This window comes from Pteropus alecto, unplaced genomic scaffold, assembly GCF_000325575.1.
Source record: "Pteropus alecto unplaced genomic scaffold, ASM32557v1 scaffold25, whole genome shotgun sequence".
Taxonomy (NCBI): domain Eukaryota; kingdom Metazoa; phylum Chordata; class Mammalia; order Chiroptera; family Pteropodidae; genus Pteropus; species Pteropus alecto.
The window spans coordinates 4747042-4756771 of record NW_006441955.1 but is presented as its reverse complement, the minus strand read 5'-3'; the positions used below and the strand labels follow the sequence as shown (position 1 = coordinate 4756771).

General features: G+C 37.5%; 1 protein-coding gene across 1 annotated transcript in view; it reads right to left on the bottom strand.

Annotated features, from left to right (window-relative positions):
• The window catches only part of ZFYVE9 (zinc finger FYVE-type containing 9), a 124585-nt gene extending 116606 nt beyond the window's left edge, over window positions 1-7979 (bottom strand). Inside the window, 1 exon segment of the mRNA XM_025052057.1 lies at window positions 7695-7979. The gene's annotated coding sequence lies outside the window, so the exon portion shown is untranslated.
• Window positions 7980-9730: the final 1751 nt, after the last annotated feature.

The following is a 9730-nucleotide window of genomic DNA, read 5'->3' as shown; positions in this document are numbered from 1 at the left end:
AAGGGTTCCACAGCCATTAAGTTCGTGTAATATATTGCTGAACAAAATTAAACAAGTTTTACTCCATTTTAAAAATACAAATGTGTATTTGCAAATCTCTACCTGAGAGATATAGTAGTATGCTGAAAAACCCAAACTTATTTGATTAAAGAACACTTCCTTGCTCCTGGTGTAGGATGATTTCTTCCCAAAGTCAAGATTCACTGATCCAAGGACTCTAGAAGAAGCTAACAAGAAAAAGGATGGCAATCTTCTTTAACAATTTTCCAGCTGGTAAAGACAACATCTGTCTATATGTCAATGTTAGTACCTCCAATATCTTGAGGGTAGGAAAACTATATATTTTCTCGTTAAAATGCATTTCATCTTTTTCCAATACAAAATATGCCCTCCTTTGCTTTATCAACGAACTCTGTGAAGAGCTACAATAAGTGGTCCACATTTTAATTACTGAAATCTCACTTTCTTAGCAATATAAAAGCTTAATTATTTCAAGTGTGCTACTGGTGATCTAGTTATTGGTTATTTTCATATAACACAGCTCTAGATGCATTTTTCTCAACTACATACACACTATCACAAGAAAGATCAGAAGAAAGGGGGTAACAGGTAGAAAAAGAAGAGGCCTCAGTCAAACTATTCATCCAGCTAATTTCCAGAATTTCTGTGTTTTTATTCAGAAATATATTCTCCTTATTATAGGGAAAACTTTTATAAAAATTACAATCTCTTTGTCTTGGTTCTCCTATCTTCTCTGCCACCACCCATAGCCCACTGCCCACCCACCCTGTTATGTTATTTCTTTAATGACATTTACTCACAACTGCCCGGTGTTGTCTACATGTCATCTCTATCTCTTCATTCAGTTCTTTAGAAACACTGAATACAGTATTAAATGTGGAACGGAACTTAACATCTAGTCCACCACTCTTTCAGATGAGAGAAATGAAGTCCAGAGATCAATTATTATGTTTTTCTAATAACAGCAAAGTAGGCATTTATCTGCTTCAAAAATAATAGTATATGAGTATATTTTACCACAATAAAAAAAAATTTTAAAGAAAATATCAGTATATGAAAGCTGAAGTTCCCAAAGTGTACACACACACATACATACACACACTTTTTCATATTTAAAATGCTACATACTAGTAGTATCCTTCAAAGGCAAATATCCACCAAAATCAATCAACGAAATCTGTGCTCTCCTTATATGAATACTTCTTAAAGCACTGTGGAAAATCCAAAGATAAAACAAACACGGAATACAGAGGTGAAGTTTTCATGACGAAAAAGAGTGTGGACTTATAGTCAGATATGGTTTGAATCACTGATGTGGGCTTATGAAAGTCAAAACTCTCCAAGCCTTTTAAGTATCAGAAATAACATACATGATACACCTAGCAGAAGGTAGCACTCTATTAACAAAGCTTTTATATTACACAACACAAAATTTAAAAAATTAAGGAAAACTTCATAAACCTGGAATCTTAGAAGGACTGGATAGTGGGGCATGCAGAAATGGGAGTGAGGAAAGATCAGGTTAAAACAAAGTCATGAAGGGGTATGCCATATTAAAGAATCTCAATGTTGTTATTTTAGACATTGAACAGAAATTTCCAAGAATGTCCTCATAATAATCTCAAAAACAATTTATCTCAGCTATAATTAAAAAAACAAAACAGACTATGGGCCATTGTTTTTACATCACCAGAATCACAAAAAGGTCAGACGATATATGTTTAAGTTTTAAGATTGTTCTCATAGTGGCAGTGTTTTACTTCAATTACTTTTTAGGGATTGTTTCTCTTGCTCAATTGAAAATTAAAAATGGAGACTAAAGTTTACATAAATCCTAACAGAATGCTTTCAAAAAATTTTGATACTGCTTGCTCTTTATTTTAATAATGAGAATTTTTACATAGGCTCTGCTGTACTTTGAAATAACTTAAAAAACATATACCATTTACTCTTTATCCATTTTAATAAAAGGATTTGAGGCAGATAAACTACCAAACTTTTATCACGAGAGGTTAGGAAAGAACCATATTGCAAGCAGAAATGCAGTCTTTTTCGTTAATCCCAGCAAAACTCCAGAACTGCTATTTTTTGTTACTTTATATAGAAATTACAGCATCCAAAGCAACTAAAAGATTGTATAACCAGTGGAAGCTTTTCAGCTCACTCCGTTCAAAGTCAGCGTTAAAGTGATGCTGACTAAAAGTGATCATGATCAAGGAAAATACTGTGGTCCAAAACTTGCACTTTGTTTACTCAAACAATGGTTTCCTGCAGTATTTACTATTTTGGGATAACTTTAAAACATTACCAAGTCATTACTGCTTACTTTGAACTATGTCCTACAAAAACCTCATAGAAAAGCTTTAATACTTCAAATGAAAACAAATAACAGGGGACTATACTACATATAAGAATGAAGAACAATGACTAATGTGTGTATGCAGAATTAAATATCATGGAGAGGTAATGGTAGTCCTTAAAATCTGTCAGTCCTGAATGCTTAGGAATGTTAATAGTGAAATATGCAACTGGATTCTAAATTTTTAGAAATATTTTATCAGTTTAAAAAAAAAACAACTAAATCTAAGGCTTATAACTGCCTTTTGTTAAGCAATATTCTTAGAATATAATCTTTTATAAGCTGAAGTCCCCACACCACTATCCCCATTACCACCCCATATGGCTACCCAGTTCCACTGAGTTCTGTTTATGAATGATGGTTATGATGATGAATGAATAAAACATGCTACATCTATACAAGTGGAATATTATTTGGCAATAAAAAGAAGTGAAGTACTGACACATGCTGCAACATGAACAAACCCTGAAAACATTATGCTAAGTAAAAGAAGCCAGTCAAATATTGTATGATTCCATTTACATGAAATATCCAGACTAGATAGGCAAATTCATAGAGGCAGAAAGTATATTAGTGGTTGCTTAGTGCTGGGAAGATTGGGAGGAAATCTGGAGTGACTGCTAATGGGTATGGGTTTCATGATGAAAATTTCTAAAATTAGTGGTGATGTTTGCACAATTCTGTGACTATACTAACAGCCACTGTACCGTATACTTTAAATGACTATACTAACAGTCACTGTACTGTATACTTAAATGTATACTGTAAGTTGTATGGTATGTGAATTATATCTCAACAAAGCTGCTATAAAAAAAAAGAGCCTTACCTAATATTCTAAATTTAATTGAAACATGTGTTCTTCACTTCACATTTTACAGCCTCTCTACAGTTAGTATAATTTCAAACTGCCAGGAGAACTCAAGGCTGAATATATCCAAACTTTATAAAAAATTCTAGACTCATTTGACCATTTTCTTAGGTCCTACTTTGTAAGACTCTTTCACTCGAAAGGTAATAAATTTCCATTTTATTTATTTTTTTAAATCTAGGTCATGAATTTACTACTTCTATATTTAAAAAAAAATGCAACAAAACTACCATCATAGATATTAAGATACATATTCTTAAGTATATATCATCATAAATAATGAGAAAAGATGACAAATCACTATAGAATTAGCAACTAAAGAAATAAACAAGAAGTCAAAAACCTAGGTCTGCGAAAGCACATTTTAAGCTTAAACGAATGTAAGAATTTTAAACTAAAAGAATTTATAGAAAAAAATTTGAGATTTTAAAAATAGTTCTGTAAGATAAATCCCTGATTGCCTCAAGATCCCCATCAACACTCATTAAGTTCTCCTTTACCCTTGCCCAATATGAATTTAATGCCTTTTCTTGATTTCAATGTGTCCACAGAGATTTCTCCATCTTTATCTTATTTTATTAAAGGTTCTCAAAAAGTATTTCATAAGTACAAAACATTATATACTGTCCTAATTTTACTAATAGTTCAGTTCTATAAATGGGTTATTTACAATAATTCAAAGAAAAAATTAAGTACTACTTAATTTTTAAAATACGAAATATTTTATAGATAGCATTTTCAAATTATTTTATTAAGTAAAATGTATTATTATAAAGTGCAAAGTATTCTACTAAATATACAATAAAATGCTAACTCTACTGACATCTTGGTTCCTCCCTATTTTAGCCATCTCTAATACTTCAAAATTAATCATGCTGATTTTATTTCTTAGTAGTAAACTATATAAATAATTAATGATCTTTCAAGCGCTTTCAAAGAGAAGTAAACAAGAAGTATATTTTCCATTTCCAGAGTAACACTGACTTACTAAGACTCCTGGGACTGAATCATAGCTTTGATTTACACACTATATCACTGAATCCTTATAATAATTCTATAAAGTGGATATTACCAGCTTCATTTTATAGAAGAGAAAATTGAGGCTTAAAGGGGGTAAGAAACTTGTTCAGGGTCATACATAGGTTATAAGACTGGAATCCATATCCAATAGGTTATAAAATACAGCTCTAATCTACTGTATTTTGTAAAGTCTATGTTTTAAAGACTTTAGTTCTTAAATAACACAAGTTTAATAAACTGACATCATTTTTTGAAAATTAAGTATATGAACTATGTCTATTCAGTAACTGCAACTATATGTCTCTATTATATACTAAGTGGCTCTATAACATAATTAAAGTCAGGTACATACAAGAAAAATCAAAGATTATGTAAAACTCAAAAAATGAATAATGTGTAACAAGAGTACCCTATACACAGGAAAAAGTTAACTTTTAGCTAAAAATTAAAGAAAATATGTGTAATAAGTTAAATTAAAATTGTTTTCTATCAAAAATTTCTAAGAATTCCAAAAGTAGACTCATTCTCTAAAAAATTAAAGCTACCAAGTTTTAAGTCATACAGAAATTTCAATGCCTGGTTTTTGTTTTCTCCAAAAGGAAAAATGGAAATGAGCTCATTTAATGAGCTAACTGCTTTTGATTACTTTTATCTCATTGGAACCTGTGCTACTTCCCAGTGAGATGTGCTATTATTCCAATAATATATACGAAGAAACTCAGGATCTAAAAGTCGCATTGCTCTAAGAGTTTAAGGATGCCTGCCCACAACTGATGCCGCACTGTGCACCACATAATGCAATTCACAACCATAAAACATACCACACACACATCATCTCATTAGGTACATAAGAATTTAAGTTAAAATCCAGGCAATTATCTTTTTAAAAAGCTGTGTGCCCTGCAACCAATCTGTGTCCAAGCACATAAAGGGACCAAATAAAAGTTTACTGAATGGAATGAACAGTGGTAGCTTAGCAACAGAGGAAGAAATGAGATCATCTCCACTCATTCTGTCTTTCTAAAGAAGTTAATATAAAACTCACTTACCAGGCAACGTATACAATTTCCACCTTAAAAAATAAAACACTGAATCAGGAATTGGAAGAGAAAGGAAATATCTCATATAAAAATTACTAATATATTTAAAGGAAAGCTACTAAATTAAACATAGGAGCCTTAAAGAGGGATCTAGCATGTTCCACTCAATTACAACACCTGTCTGACCCTGCCTTGTAACAGTTAATTAAACATGTCCTGCTTCTACAATTAGCTAGTTACTAGCAGAAACCTTGGTCATTTTTGTTTTTTCCTAGAATACCAAAGAAAGGATCTTGCACTTAAAATTAATAGCTAAAATTTTATAATGATCTTCTGTAGGTTACAAAATTTTTTCTGAGGTATTTACCATAAAAATCTTGCAAGAAGTATAACTGTCTGTATTTTAGACAATAACATTTGAGGTCCAAGGAGATTAAGTGCCAAGTGGCCAGGTATCTTCTTACAACACAGCTACCACAAAAGGCTTGCAAGTGTTTGTTGACTGAATCAGTTGTCCCTTAAAATATCATCATTTTTCTTTCTAAGATTAACAGCATTATCTGTTGCTATGAGAAATGATTGTATTGCCACTTATGACTGACGGATGATAGCTTTGCTAGACAACAGATATGTATATTCATTCAGCTTGCCAAGGTTAATTAATTTTAAACTTATATCTGATTCTCGAACTTTAGTAGGCCTAAAAATAGGAGATCTTGATAAAAATGAAGATCCTTGAACCACCATCATCCCTAGAAATACTGATTCAAGGAGCCAGGCTCTGCTTATTTAAGTAATTAGAATCAGTTGATTCTAACAGTAGTCTTTGGGGACACACTGACGAAAACAGAATTAGACTTTTTAAAACCAAAGTTAATCTACCAAAAAATGTTTTAATCAAGCCAACTTTTTACAATTATAAATATTTAAGCAAAATCTTACAAAACCAATACAAGGCTACTACATGTAACAGGACAGGTCCTCAAAAACATTTACTACACCAAACCTCCCTAGACCTCAGGAGCTTCTCAGGCTGTACCAGGGGTCTTTTCGGCAGCTACTCATGTTATTCTGTTTTAACTGATGGATTCAACTGTGATTGCAATGTAATTTTGTAAAACATTTCTACACATCTTATATAGATGACTGGATGTTAAACAGTAAAATGGTACAGTATATGCAGAAATAATCATTTAAAAATCACCAACAGCACAAGCCCATTTTAAACTTTAAATGACCATCAAAATGTACTAACTATGAGATTATGGATGACCTTTCCCTCATTATTAAATACTTAAGGAGAGTCTACACGGTACCTTTTGGTACTTTCCCAGTTTCCTACAAAAAGCGTATTTTTTTCATGTTTACAGAAGATTTAGAAGTACTTATCAATCCTACAACCTTCACATACATAACAGGAAAACAAGAATAACCTGAAACCACGTTTATCATAAACACCCATATATACCTGACTTAAGATATCAAAGTGTAATCGCTAACTTTTTTTTACATTAATAGCAAAACAAATTATTGAACATAAAATTTAGAACAAATCCATTTCCATCTGGTATCTGTTATTAGGATAGTTAGCATGACTTTTTAAAACCGTCTCGTCATCCCATTCTATGGATCTAAGTAGAACATTTTTGTACCGAGGCATTAAAATATTCACACTTACTGAAGAAGGGGGTCAAAGACCTTTGTAACATATATATTCACTTTTTTATATATAACTGTGAGCATTTATCTAGGAAACGTAACATCGCAAAGCTGGGACGGAGCTTTCTCCTAGGCAGACCACGCTTCGAGGCAAAATGTAATAGAAGAGGGCAGGCATGAGCTACCAGCAGGTGATAAAATTTCACCTCAAATAAGACGCAGAAGGTTGTTTCAACCCAATAAGACCCGTGAATGACACTCCAGGGGTACCAGGGGCTTTCGGGGCCGCTCACTTTCCGCACTTCAATTCCCACCCTGCCCTCCCGCCCCTCCCCCAGGGACTCTGCGGGACTCAGTATGCGGCGCGGAAAGCCAGGGCTGTTTGCAAACAAGCGTCCTCTGCCTCCCTCCAGGATGTACGTGCACAGCCCGGGCCCAACCCGAAGGGGGCCAATGTCCCCGCCAGCCCCCTGCTCCACATACCCGACCGCGCCGGAACCGAGGCCGGAGCGAGGGCTTCTCGGTGGCGCGGGGCCTAGTTGCCCCCCACGCGCCTCCAGCCTCCCGGGGGGACACGGGGAAAAAGGGCTGAGCGCCCAGAGCAGCAGGGCGGTGGAGGCTGTCGCAGCGGCTGGACGCCCCGTCCGCCCGGCTAGAGGGCTGCCGCTGGGGCCCTCCCCAGAGGCCGAAGGCCAGCGAGCCCGGGACCGCGCCACGCCACGCTCACCTCCAGCAGCAGCCGCCGCCGCCTCAGCATGGCCCGGAGGGTCGTCCCTGAGCCGACAGCCTCCTCTGGATGGCACCGGCGCGACCCCAGGCGCCGCCGCGAAGCTTCCTACTTCTGAAGGGGCTGTGGTCGCCGCTGCTGCTGTGGCCCGGCGCCCGCCGAGCCGCATCAAGCTCACGGGTCGCCTTAGCCACGCGGAACCCAGAGGAGCTCCGCGGAGCCGGGCCGGGGGCGCAAGGCTGCGGCGGGACGACCGTGGTGCTGCAGGCGGGGATCTTCGGCGAAGCCTCCAGCGTCGCCTTGGCCGCTCCTGCCGCCAGCGCCGCTGGGCCACAGCGCCCCCTGGACCCCACGCCCGGCTACGGCACTAGGACTGCGGCGGCCGCCTGGGCACGAGCCACGGGGAACGCCACCTAGCGCAGTCTCGGGGAGGCGGGGGCCGCGCGCTCCAAGCACCGCCCACGGCCTCCGGCCCGCCCCCGACGACACCTCCCCGGAGGCGGAAGCCCCTAGGTCCCCACCGACTCTCGCGCCCCGCTACCCACTCCGGGTCTTCAGACCTCGAGCACCTGTGCACCTTTTCCTTCGCTCCTGAAGGTATGAGAACATTCCTGTCACTGGGACACGCACCTGAGAGTAGGGGTGTGAGGGAATCTCCTTGTTTTCATCTCTTGTAATTCGAAAGGGAATCCCTTCTAATCCCTACAGTGTGTCTAGGCATAAGAACAGTGACCCAGCACCAACCTTTTTACACACACACACACTCGCACACACACTCGCACAATCCTTTACCAAAATGATGAAGGAATTAAATTGACCTTAACTTATGGGGGGTCTACTGTGCAGATCATTACAGAAATTTCCTAGAGATACCAAACCTTTAACCCCGAAAACCTCCCCCAAAATAGAAAAAAATATGTATTCCCAGCAAGAGAAGAGAATAGCCACCGAGTTGTCCTGAAATTAATAAACAACTTAAAGGTAAGAAAAGAACGTCCATCTTTTCTAACTATCCCCCTCCCCACCCCTACTTCTCTTCCATCCCCTAACCCTGCCAAATCTCAGGTAATGCACTGAAGGAAGGAAATTGTTATATAGTGGGAGCTGTGGAATCATTCTGTTTATAGATACCTCATATTCGATCCCACTCAAACTCTAGAGTGCAAACATCAGAACCAAAAACAAAAGAAAGAATACGAATGTCAGAGGGGAAGTAAGGGGAAAATTCTCCAAATCCTTGTTCCCAAGTTTTCCAAATACATTATTTTATCATAGAGCAGTATAGTAAAATGAGCAGAGACCTTCGTGGCAGACAAATCCTGATACTACCAGTTCCAGCTCTATCGTGTTTAGCTTCATGACCCTGGGCAAGTTATATATTTCTGAACCTCAGTTTTCTAATACCTACCTCGCTAATTGTGAAGACTGGAGATAATTTCTGTAAAGGAATTAGCCTATAGAAGGTACTCAGTAAATGTTACTTCTAATCATTATTGGTTCCAAAGCACCCTCTCAGTCTTTCTTAGAATCAAGATTGTTCCCACTTGCTTTTGTTCTTTCACACTCTGTGTGTGTGTGTGTGTGTGTGTGTGTGTAAATGTATTCCTGTCAAAAGGTGGGTGCATCATTCTTCATCATCCTTGGTCTGGGTAAGATTTCTCTAAATTTCAGTAATGGACTTATGTAACATCCTTCCACTAAAGAATAATAGAACTTAATACACTGGATCCCATGACAGTCTGCTCTACAGCAGATGTCAGCATAGAACAAGTATATTTTTCTTTTTTTAAAAAAAAATTATATAGCAACCTCACCTTACCTTAGGTTATGTCCTAATAATAATAAATCTTAATGAGAAAATTATATAAGGTCTCTGAGAACTTTCAAATAATAATTGAGCAGCCACCTTAGAGAAAAAATAACCTAACAGCTGTCTTCCAATCAATGAAAGCTGTTCCTGTACAATCCTGAGTGTGCCTTCGCCACCTACTTCTGAGTCACATTACAAAAAAAATCACTATCTCCTTTTTATACCC